Here is an 11,905-nt window from a genome sequence, read left to right as displayed (position 1 = left end):
TTTAGCATTTGACTACCAAGACCAAGTAAATTCCCACTTCCTTATGTCTATGCTGAGAATTTTTCTTGTTTGAACTTGTGTGGGACTTGTACACGCTGCCACCATTGGTATGAGTTCATGTAAGCAACTGACCAGCTGTCTGGAAAAATGTTTCCTTGTGGTCATCCACCACCTCTGGCTCTTACAATCTTTCCATCCCCTCTTCCACAATAATCCCTGAGCTTTGGTATGAAGAAGTTTGACAGAAACTCACAGCTGTCCAAAGTGAAGAAAACAATAGACTGCAGAGTGCATATCCCTGAATAGGACACCTATATCATACTGGTTTTTAAAGCATGTGGATAAACTTCTTGACTAAAAGGCCTGTCATTAGTGTAAAATGTTGGTATTCTGACTTTGTAGAAGAATTTGCTCCCTAGACATATAGAACTGAATCTAATTAAGGGCATTTCCATCCTTTAATTCTAGAAAAAGCAAGACTGTCTTTCTGTCACATTAATTTTGTCACTTTATTTTTAATGGTTGGGTCCAAAAACCTAGGATGTTAGACCATGCAGGAGAACAGTAAAGAATGTGTTTGGAACAGTACCACCATTTAACTTGTTGATTCCCTGTACTCAGCTCTTCATGGTATTTCTATAGTCGTAGGAATCCAACAGTGTAGCTTTTCACAGTGTGGCCCAGTTTCCAGAGATTAGAAAATCACTCTCAGTTGATACAACACAAAACAGGCTGATTAAGAGAAATCAGAGGCTTTTGCTGGCTAACAATTAAAAGAGGAGAATCACAGAGCTTCCAGATAACAACCACTAAATCTAGCCTCGAAGAAGTAACCATTTGCAAAAAAAAAAAAAAAAATAAAAAATTATTACAGGGGATGAATAGAATTCCCCAAATGGGCTAAGTTTCCATGGCGCCGTATCATGTCACTCCTTTGCTTCACAACATTCCCTACTAACCAGAATCCTTGTAGTGATTTATGTCAAGGTTTTCAAGTTAAGGCTTAATATGAAATGATAAATAACAACAGACGTAGGCATGTATGAAAGGGCACAGTAGGTAGTGGTGGGGCTGTGGTGGAAGGGAGGGCACGAGGCCTCCCTAGACCACAGCAGGAGCCCCTCCCAGTTCTATTGGATTTATTTTAAGCGGACTTACTGTTGCATTGTGAGATTCTGTTCACCCAAGAGAAGGCTAAAGGCTGACTTTTTCAAATTGAATTTTGGAACAATTCAAGCTTAAAATACTTCCTAAAGCAGTATTCTAAACAAATAAAAACAAATCTAGCCTACAGATCACCATTTTATAAATCTCACACATGCTCTAAGAGAGGAACATAGATAAAGTCAGAAGGGGGGAGCATGAAAGGTGAGAGACAATATTTGAATATTTCGTGTAGATACATAGGAACCAATAGAAGTATGAAAGAATTTTCAAACTAAAGCAAGAATATTATAACTGTGGCAAAATTTGGATCATCTAGAATTTCATATGTTTTTTTTTCATTTAGGGAAGTTATAAGCTGAAGTGTTAAAGAGAAATGTAAGTAAACTTGTAAATAAGCAAGATTATAAGTTAATTCTTAGTTTATTCAAACTAATTGTGTTCATGTGTGTGCCAATGCTCATGTGTGGATACCAGTGTTTACCCTCAGGTGTCATTCCGCAGAAGCCACCAGGTTGCTCTGTAGCCTGTAGTTCACCAATTAGGCTAGGTGGAAAGACCAGCACGCCCCACAGATCAACCTGTCTCCACCTCACCAGAGCTGGGACCACAAGAGTGCACCACCACATCCAGCATTTTTACATGTTTTATGGGGACTGAACTCAAGTCCCCACACTCTCATAGTAAGCACTTTACCAACAGTTATCTTCCAAGTCCCAAAGAATATTGTTAAACACTTTAGTTCTTTGTAGTTGCATTTCATGTAGCAAAATCTAATAAAACAAAATGAAATAATCCTGCTTTTCTCATGCTTACTATGCAGATTTACAAATTCATGTAATGATGAATAATAAATCAACGCTTGCAAAGGTGAGAGTTCTTACCATTTCCTTATGAAAGAATCTTTCATAATTGATTCCTTAGATAAGTAACTGTTGGCCTGAATAAGGCACTTAGTATATTATGGGACATTATGTATCAAAGCTGAAATACATTCCTACATTTAAAAATACTAATTTCTTTTAACTTCTTTCACAACTACAGAAATAAAGTGAGTGTACCTGTGATGCTTAAATTTCTAAATAATCCCTAGTGCTGACAAATACAGCAGAAGAAGGAATTACCTAAACAGAAACACTGGGCTGGGTACTAGGAATCTCCAGGATGATCCAAGTATTTATACACAGCTATCATCGTGAAAAATGTCAGAGCTTCTCTGGGTCACCCACTGTCTAAAATGATGAGTACTGGTGCCTTCCAGTTCAGACACGGCTGTAAGGACATCAATAGGTGTCCTTTCATTTTGTACTTATTGTCACCTAATGGGGACAAAAATGATTACTGAGAATCTTCCAAGTTGATAAAATGCTACAATTATCCTAACCATGTAATACCTATCAGCCCTTTCACATGGATATAAGTGAAATCTTCTCAAAGGAAAGTGGCTTCAATGTCACAGCAGTTTTAAAATATATTTTATTATTTTGGGTTCCCATTTTTGAAATAATAGAAAGGGGGAAGCAGTTTTCCTCTTTCAACCAAGCTTAGACACACTAAGATACATATTTGTTTGACTTTAAAACAAAATGCGTTGTTCTAAATCATTACTGTTTCATTATGTTGCTGCTGAAGATTGGAAATGTTTTGACGTTTGAAGGTTTCTTGCCAAAAGTATTTCTACTAGAATTTGATTTTCGGCTATCACACTCCTAAAATTGGTCACTATCACAGAATCATATTTTCTGCTTTTCATGTTAAGATATACATACATGTTCACATCTTCCCACATTAAGGGTATACTTCAGTGGCAATAAATAAGTCAAAATCTTATGTGATCATCACCACCAATCATCTCCACAACTCTTTTCATCTTGTGAGACTGAAACTCAACATTAATCTCTCACTGAGGCTCCTGGAAACCACCATCCTACTGTCTTTTTGTGATTTTCAAATACTTGAAACATCTCATATAAGAGAGTTCTACAGTGATATTTGTCTTTTTATTGACATTTCACTAAGCATAACATCCATAATATTCATATTTGCAGCATATTTCAGAATTCCCATTTAGGGTTGAATAAAAATCTATTGTTATGTACTTTGCTAACTAACTCATCCAGCAATGGACATGTGGTTTTCTTCTATGTTTTAGCTTTTCCTAGTAATGCTGCTATGGACATGAGTAGAAAAATTCTGTAAGACCCCACTTAGAAGAGAGTACTATATGTTCATTCACCAAGGATGGTAAGATTTCTACTGGATATAGATAGATGATAGAAAGATAGATGATGATGGGTGATATAGATAGATAGATAGATAGATAGATAGATAGATGATAGATACATAGATAGAGATAGAAATATATTAGAATGAGGACTCAAATGGAGAATAAATATTTTAAGTTTTCGATGAATTATCATATTATTTTCCACAGTCACTGTGACCAGTTTATATTTCCATATTCCCATCCACAATCCATAAACATTCCAATTTCTCCACATACATATCAACACTTACTATCTTTTGTTTAGATAATATCTATCCTAATAGGTATGAGGTTGACATTTTTATTTGTTTTTCCATACTCATTATTTAATGCTCTTGGTGATCAACTGTATAACTTTTCTGGAGAAATGTTTATTCAAGTCCAATTTTTGGTTATGTTGCTTGAAATTTTTGTTGTTTTAAGAGTTTTATATATACTTCGGGTATGAATCCTTTATCATGTAAAATATTTGAAATTGAGGATTTGCCTCCATCAAATTGGGCTGTAGACACATCTGTGGAGCATTTTCTTTTTTAAAAATTTTTATTGAACTTTATGATCTCATGCAACAGTTCTTAATCAGCTTTAGGCTCTTCACCCTCAATTCCCCCATACCACCACTGGACTTCATGTATTCCACCATACACATTAAATTCCATCCAGTCTAGCATTTGTACCCACATGTCCTTCAGTGTAAATTCAGAGTCTAGCCAGCCTATCTAGAAATGGTATGTAAGGCATACTCTCCCTCTTCTAGCATCAATTACTAATTAATGTAGGCAGACCCATTCTACCTCCAGGACTAGGCACTGAACATACTGCTAGTGCCTGGTAAGCTAGACAGATCCCCAACCACTCCAACCACATCCCTCTACCTCCAGGATTAGGCCCTGAGTATACTGATCACTCTCCAGACCAGCCTAGAATCATCCCTGGCCCTTAAATAAAAATTTGAAAAGTGAGAATTTGAAGGATGCACCAACCAACTTCATACATGATCTGCCAAGCTACAACAGCGACAAAAGCAGAACCAAACTTCCACTCAAGTAAGGCAAGCTAAAATTTTAAATCAGACACACAACCAACAAAAGAAGCTACTATGTCCAAGTCATATCACAAAAATGCAAATAATATGAAAAGAACAAGACAGTATGTTCCCACCAAATTCCACTAGTCTCATAGAAATTTTCTACAATGACAAGTCTATAGAGGAACTCCAAGACACAAAACTTACAATAATAATCATAAACATGATCAAAGAAGTCAATGAGTTTAAAGAACACATGAATAAATACCTCAATGAACTCAGAAGACAGGAATAAATTCCTGACTGAAGCTCATGAAAACACAAATATACAGCTAAATGAAATGACCAAACAATTCAGAATTTGAAAATTGAAATCAGGAAAGAGATAGAAACCTTAAAGTACACTAAAACTGAGATGAAGATGGAACTAAAAAAACTCAATAACGGGGCTGGAGAGATGGCTCAGCGGTTAAGAACACTGATTGTTCGTACAGAAGACCCAGGTTCGAATCCCAGCACCCACATGGCAGCTAACAACTGTCCGTAACTCCAGTCCCAGGGGATCTGACAGCCTCTTCTGACGTCTGTGGGCATTGCACAACACAAATGCACTTACCTACATGCAGGCAATACACGCATACACATTAAAAATAATGAGTGAATTTTTTTTAAAACCTCAGTAACCCAACTGGTAAAGACAAGGGAAAGTCTTACCAGCAGAATGAATCAAGTAGAAAACAGAATATCAAGACCTGAAGTAGGAGAACTGGAACACTCAAGCAAAGAATATTTTTTTAAACACAGGAATTAAATATGCAGGAGATGTAGGACACCATGAAAGGACAAAATCTGTGAATTAATAGGCATAGAGGAAGGAGAAGAAACTCAAGCCAATGACATTACCCAGATCTTCGACAGGATTAATTTTGCTGAATTAAGGAAAGACATACCCACACAGATACAAGGAGTACACAAGACACCAAATAGGACCAGAAAAGAAACTCCCCACAGCATATCATAGTAAAAGCACTAACTATATGGAGCAAAGAGAGGTTATTGAAAGCTGGAAGAGAAAAACAGTAAGTTTCACATAAAGGAAAACCTATCAAAATAACAACTGAGTTTTCAATGCAAATGCAAACCTTAAAGCCAGAAGAGCCTAGAGCGATGTGCTCCTGTACTCCACGTTTTAAATGACCACAGATTCCAACACAGACTACTTTATCCAGCAAAACTGTCTGCCAAAGGAGAAGAAAAATTTCTCTATGGTACAAACAGGCTGAAACAAATCATGTCCAATAAACTAGCCCCTACAGAGAATACTTGAAGCAATATGATGAACTGAAGAAAGAAATAACTTTACCCAAGAGGCTATGAAAAGAATACAAGGGCTGGAGAGATGGCACAGCAGTTAAGAACACTGACTGTTCTTGCAGGAGACCTGGGTTTGAATCCCAGCACCCACATGGCAGCTAACAACTGTCCGTAACTCCAGTTCCAGGGGATCCAACAGCCTCTTCTGTCCTCCACGGGCTTTCTACGACATGGGTGCACTTACCTACATGCAGGCAATACACGCATACACATTAAATATAAATAAAAATAATAAAATACTAAAAAAGAAAAGAATACAAATGAAGCTATAATTATTTAAACACAAAATAGGACTAAGAACATAAACAAAAAGCAAATTGACAGTAAGTAACACACATCTTTCAATAATAACTTTAAACATCAGTGGCCTAAACTACCCAGTCAAAATATATAAGCAAGTTGAATGGATTAAGAAACAAAATCCATCTTTTTGTTGTCTAAAAGAAACTCATCTTACCTTCAAGAACAGGCACCACCTTTGAGTGAAAAGATTGAAAAAAATATTCTAGGCTGTACTAGTTTCTTTATATTGCTGTGATAAAAAGGCTGACCAAAACCAATTTAGGGAGGAAAGAGTTTATTTCACCTTCAGCTTACAGTTCGATGAGTGGAGTCAGAGTGAGAGTTCTGGGCAGGAACCTGGAGCACTGATCTTGTAGGTACACTGCTTCCTGGCTTCTTCCCCTAGCCCATGCTCAGCCTTCTTTCTTATACAACACAGGACTACCTGTTCAGAGGTTGCACTGCCCACAGTGGTCTAGGCCCTCCCAAATCACACAACAATCAAGAAAATGCCCCATAGACTTGGGGACAGGCCAATCCAATGGAGGAAATACCTTAATTGAGATTCCCTTTACCTAGATGTGTCAAGATGACAACTGAAACTATCCAGTATACAAATATATGGAACCAATAAATAAGCAGGTATTGATATCCTAATATCTGACAAAACCGACTTCAAATGAAAATTAATCAGAAGAGATAAATAAGGTCATTTTGTCCTGATCAAGGGAACAATTAACCAAAAAGACACTACAATCATAACTATGTATGTACAAAATTCTGCTGCAATTTCATAAAATGAGTACTACTGGACTTCAAGACACAGATTAACCACAACTCAATAATACTAAGTGACTTCAAAACCTCACTTTCTCCAATACACAAACCATCTGGACAAAGAATAAACAGAAAAATATCTGGATTAACTAATATCAAACACCAAATGAACCTAAATGGATCTACAGAATATTTTACCCAAGCACCAAAAAATACACATTCTACTCAACAATCTGTAGAAGTTTCTCTAAAATAGGCCACATACTGGGGCACAAATTAACTTCAACAAATATTTAAAAATTAAAGAATTCCATGTATCCTATTGGATCACAATGCAATGAAGCTTAAAAGCAACATCAAAAGAAACTCTAGTAACTACAGGAACTCATAGAGATTAAACAACACACTACTGAATGATGGGTAGGCCAAAGAAGTGATCAAGAAAGAAATAAAAAATTTTGCTGGAATTAAAAGAAAATGAAAACAAACACAACAAAACCTCTGGACACACTAAAAGCAGTCCTAAGAGGGAAATGTATAGTTCTAAGCAACTACATTTTTAAAAAATGAGAAAGAGGGGCTAGAGAGATGATTCAGCGGTTAAGAGCACTGGCTGTTCCTGCTGAAGACCTGGGTTCAGTTCCCAGCGCCCACATGGCATGCACGTGTGCACACATGCACAGCACATGTGTAGAGATCAGAGGACAATTTGGAGGAGTCAATTCTCTTCTTCTACCATGTGGGCCCCAGGGATCAAACTCAGATCATTGGGCTTGGTGAAGAATGCCTTTACCCACTGAGCCATCTCACCGGCCCAAGACTTCTCTTAACAAATGTCTAAGTGTATGATATAGTATTGTTAACTACATGAACTGAAGTTCCCAAGGGGACTGGGGAAGCCACACCTAAGGTAAAGACTCCACAAGTTCAATTGATTCTAACTTTGTGGTTGTAAATAATTTGAATGTTGCAGATCCAGACAGACACAAATTATCTTAGACCATCTTCAGTCCCTTTAATAGCCATTCGCTGTCCACCTCTTGAATGACCTAATATGCTTTGGACCCTCATGTAGAACCCTTCACGATGCATGAATAGACCCCTAGCTTCCACCAACCCAATACCTAATAATGTCCTCAGATAACGTTTGAAAAACTGTAGTAGAATTTTATCTGCTTTGCTGTAATCTGATGATCCCACCAATATATTTGGGGTAACCTGAATCCATAGTCCCAGGCCATGGTCACACCCATTTGGTTCAGAATAAGTGATTATTTATTCCCTTTGAGGTCAGAGCTGTGTTTTGTATTGACAACTAAAAGTCCAATGTGGTACAGTATATATCTAGAACTTACTCACAAAACTGAACTTTGTATTCTTTGACCAGATACCTCCACCCAGATCACAGTATCCACCGTTTTACCCTCGCAACTATGAATTTGGCTATATTCAGTTCTTCAGGACAAACAAGACAATGAAATACATGTTCTTTTGTGTCTGGTTTATTTCACTTAGAACAATGCCCTCCAATTTCATCCATGTTGTCAGAAATTATGAGATTTCTTTCTTTTTAAGAAATTAATATCTACTGTATTTTTTTATTCATTTATCTGTTGGCAGACAATAAATCTTGGCTTTTTTTAAATGATGTTTCAATGAACCCAAGCGTGTCAATACCTAAAGTTCCTGGTATCAGTTTCTTTGGATAGCTACTCAAGAGTGGGATTGATGAATCAATGCATTTTTAATATTTTTAAGGAACTTAAAAAAGAAACTTTTACTATTATCCATAGTTGATGGTCGACCTACATTTATTAACAATTTTTCGTGATGCTAGGAATGGAACCCAAGGCCTTGCACATGCTAGGCTACTGGCATTCTACCACTTAGCTATATCTACATTCTCCACTACTTATATTTTGAAGGATATTTACACTTCATCATAGTCTTTTGGATTGTCAGTTTATTCATTACTGCACTGTAAAGCTAGCTGTCCTTTCATTACGTCCTTACTTTGTTTCTGTTGAGAAATCAGAGGTTAATATTATCCTTGCTCTTTTTGAAGGTTGTGTATCTCTTTTCTTCCATGTGCTTTTAACACTGTCTCATTAATTGGTTGGTTTCTTATTTCTTTTTCTTTTTGTGGAAAATTCTGCTATGATGCACTTTAAGGTACTTTTCTTTATATTTAAACTTACTATAATTTGTAACATTTCTTAGTGCAAGGATTTATGTCTTCTCCCACTTTTATTAATATTTAAAATTTCTAGTCAATTCCTCTCCAAATAACTATTTCTGTCTCTATTTTGTCCTCTGAAATTCCAATCATATATATGTAAGGAATTTACACTGAATAGGTCTAATATTCTTTAACGTGCTTTCTCTTTTGTCTATTTCATGTTTTAATTTGAGTATTTTTACTAATGCTCCAGTTAACTCTTATAATTCTCTGTTTCATAGTATCTAATCATTAGAATCTTTATTTACTGAATTATCAATTTCAGTTATTGTATTTTTCATTTCTAGTATTTTCATTTAGTTCTTTCTAAAGACACTTATTTGATCCTGTAATTAATGGTCCTGTCTTTTTATTGTTTGAGAATTTTATGCAAGCATACAAAGTTTTTTAATCAAGTCCACTTCTCATTCCAATTCCTTCCCTAATCCCATCACCACTATTCCCTCCCAACTTCATGTGCTGTTGTTTCCTTTTAAACTCACTGAGTCCACTCAGTGCTGTCAGCATGTGTATGGGTGAGGCCTTCCAGCAGAGCATGTGTAGCCTCTGACCCTCACACCTTGAAGAAAACTGACCCTCCATCTCCCAGCATCCATCAATTACCAGAAGCTCCTCACCTAGGGGTCAAATTTCATGATCACCTCCCCCATCCCTCTGTACTGGGACTGTATCTGACTTGATCTTGCCCAGGTCTTATGCATGCTATCACAACTAGTGAGTTCATGTGTGCAACTGCCCTGTTGTATTCTGAAAACACTGGTTGTAGTTATTTGCCTCTGTCTCAGGGATTATCACAGAAAAGGAGGCAGAAAGATGGTAGCAGTCTTTTATTTCCTTGACCACATTATGCTGTTATTTTATTATTTGAATGTGCTCTCCACTTTTATCTTTTTTAAGGTGCATACATTTGTTTTTTTAAATTTAAAAACACCGTCATAAAAAACAAAGCAGGCAAAGAGTGATGTTGCACACCTGTCTCCCTTATAGCAATACAGTGTCAGTCACATTTATATACAATAGTATAAAAAATACTAAGGGCAGTACACTCGAAGCCGATTCTCACAAGGCCTCCATCCTCCATCCTCTTGGGGTTGGGGAGGGAGGGAAACAAGTTAATTATTGCACTATTTTGAAAACAAAATTTGTCATAGGCTCCTGTCTTCTTCCCCCAGGGCTTTCAGTCATGATAGGAACAGGGTCAGTGGCATCTTCTCGTGTGGTTGTGAGAAGCAGTCCCCTTCTGTGACCCAGTTCAGCATGGTCCCGAGTCTAATAAATACAATGAATGGTGTCAGGGGAACTGGAGCCTGAGCGTGGGAGCCGCCACCACCGTGCATCGACTGAGGACGACCAGTTATGCATGCCGCTTCAAGTGCAGGCTCAAGTGGTCAGATCTTGAGAAGGCCCGGTCACACAGGTGGCAGTGGTAGGGCCGGTAGCCTGTGTGCTTGCGATAGTGGCGGCTGAGCTCGTCTGAGCGCGTGAATTTCCAGCCGCACCTGTCCCAGTTACAGTGGTAAGGCTTCTCACCTGTGTGCTTGCGCAGGTGCGTCTTCAGGTGCGAGCTCTTGGTGTACGTCTTGCCGCAGTTATCGTACCTGCAGGTGTACGTGGCTGCGCGCTTGCCGGACCCGGAGCGGGGGTCGCGCTTGGGCTTGGCCTCCAGCTGCTCGCGCGCTGATGAGGGCCGCGTGGGAAGCTCTCCGACAGCGGTGGTCCCTGGGCCCAGCGATGCTACTGCAGGGACTGTGTCATCTAAAAGACACAGGGCGCCGGGTGAAGGTGGCCCATACGGCAGCACCGGATCGGGGGCGCTGAAGCCTGGGCCACTGAAGGCCTGAAGGAACCGGTCGCGTGAACCCAGTGTAGGCAGGTGCGTGGGGTCGTCTGGGCTGAGCAATGGCATGTTGGAGAATGGCGGGGGGAGGCCACCGGGACTCTGCAGGCATTCACCTGTTGCTCCTGAGGCTCCCTCGCAATTTGGAGACCAGGGCGCAAGGACTGGATCCTGTGCGCAGCTACAGCCACTGCCGTCCACCTTGGGGGACTCCAAATTGACGAACTCTCCCAGGGGTGCAAGCCGGAAGCGATCCTCCAGAGTAGTCCCTGACGGCACGTCCAGTTCTGGCCGCAGCAGCTCCGACACCGGATCACCTGCAGGAGTGTCATAGTACTGTGGGGCGCCCGGATACTCCGAGTAATAGAACGCCGGCGCCGGCTGCAGAGGCAGTGGCAGAGGCTCGGCGGCCGACTGGGCGCCCAGACCGTCACACGCCATGGACATCCTGAAGTCTAATACGCTGTCGACGTCCTCATCCAAGCGGTCAGCCTCGGGTTGGGTGTGTGGCCGGCGCTCCTGGAGGCTGAGCTCGCAGCACTGGCTGGAGAAGGACAGCACGATGGGCTCGCTCAACGCCGTGGTTGAGAGACCTGCAGACGACGACCCAGATAGGGGCACCGGAGAAACTGGGCAGCGGAATCAACTCCGTGGCCCAAAGCGGGGCGTGGCCAGGCCTTACAGACATCGAAGAGGTGGGGCCGGGCCTAGGGGACTGTAGCGGAAATACATCCCGAACGGGGATGCACATAGGGCTGCTTATTTATCTTTGATATTAATTATCCTCAATTTCAGTTTCACCTGAAACTTCTTAAATTATCATTTTAAAACTACTAACTCAGTCAAAGACCTTAATATCTATTAGAGCACATGTAAGTGGGTGAGGGAAATGGGAGTGGTGTTGAAGATCAGGAAGGGGCTCTAAATAGGAACGAAATA

At 39.7% G+C, this 11,905-nt stretch overlaps 1 pseudogene; it reads right to left on the bottom strand.

Moving 5' to 3' along the window:
• Positions 1–10,007: 10,007 nt before the first annotated feature.
• Positions 10,008–11,608, bottom strand: LOC103725403 (annotated as a pseudogene).
• Positions 11,609–11,905: the final 297 nt, after the last annotated feature.

This window comes from Nannospalax galili, unplaced genomic scaffold (genome assembly GCF_000622305.1).
Source record: "Nannospalax galili isolate Female #2095 unplaced genomic scaffold, S.galili_v1.0 scaffold7, whole genome shotgun sequence".
NCBI classification, from domain to species: domain Eukaryota; kingdom Metazoa; phylum Chordata; class Mammalia; order Rodentia; family Spalacidae; genus Nannospalax; species Nannospalax galili.
This window is presented reverse-complemented; position numbering and strand designations above follow the sequence as displayed.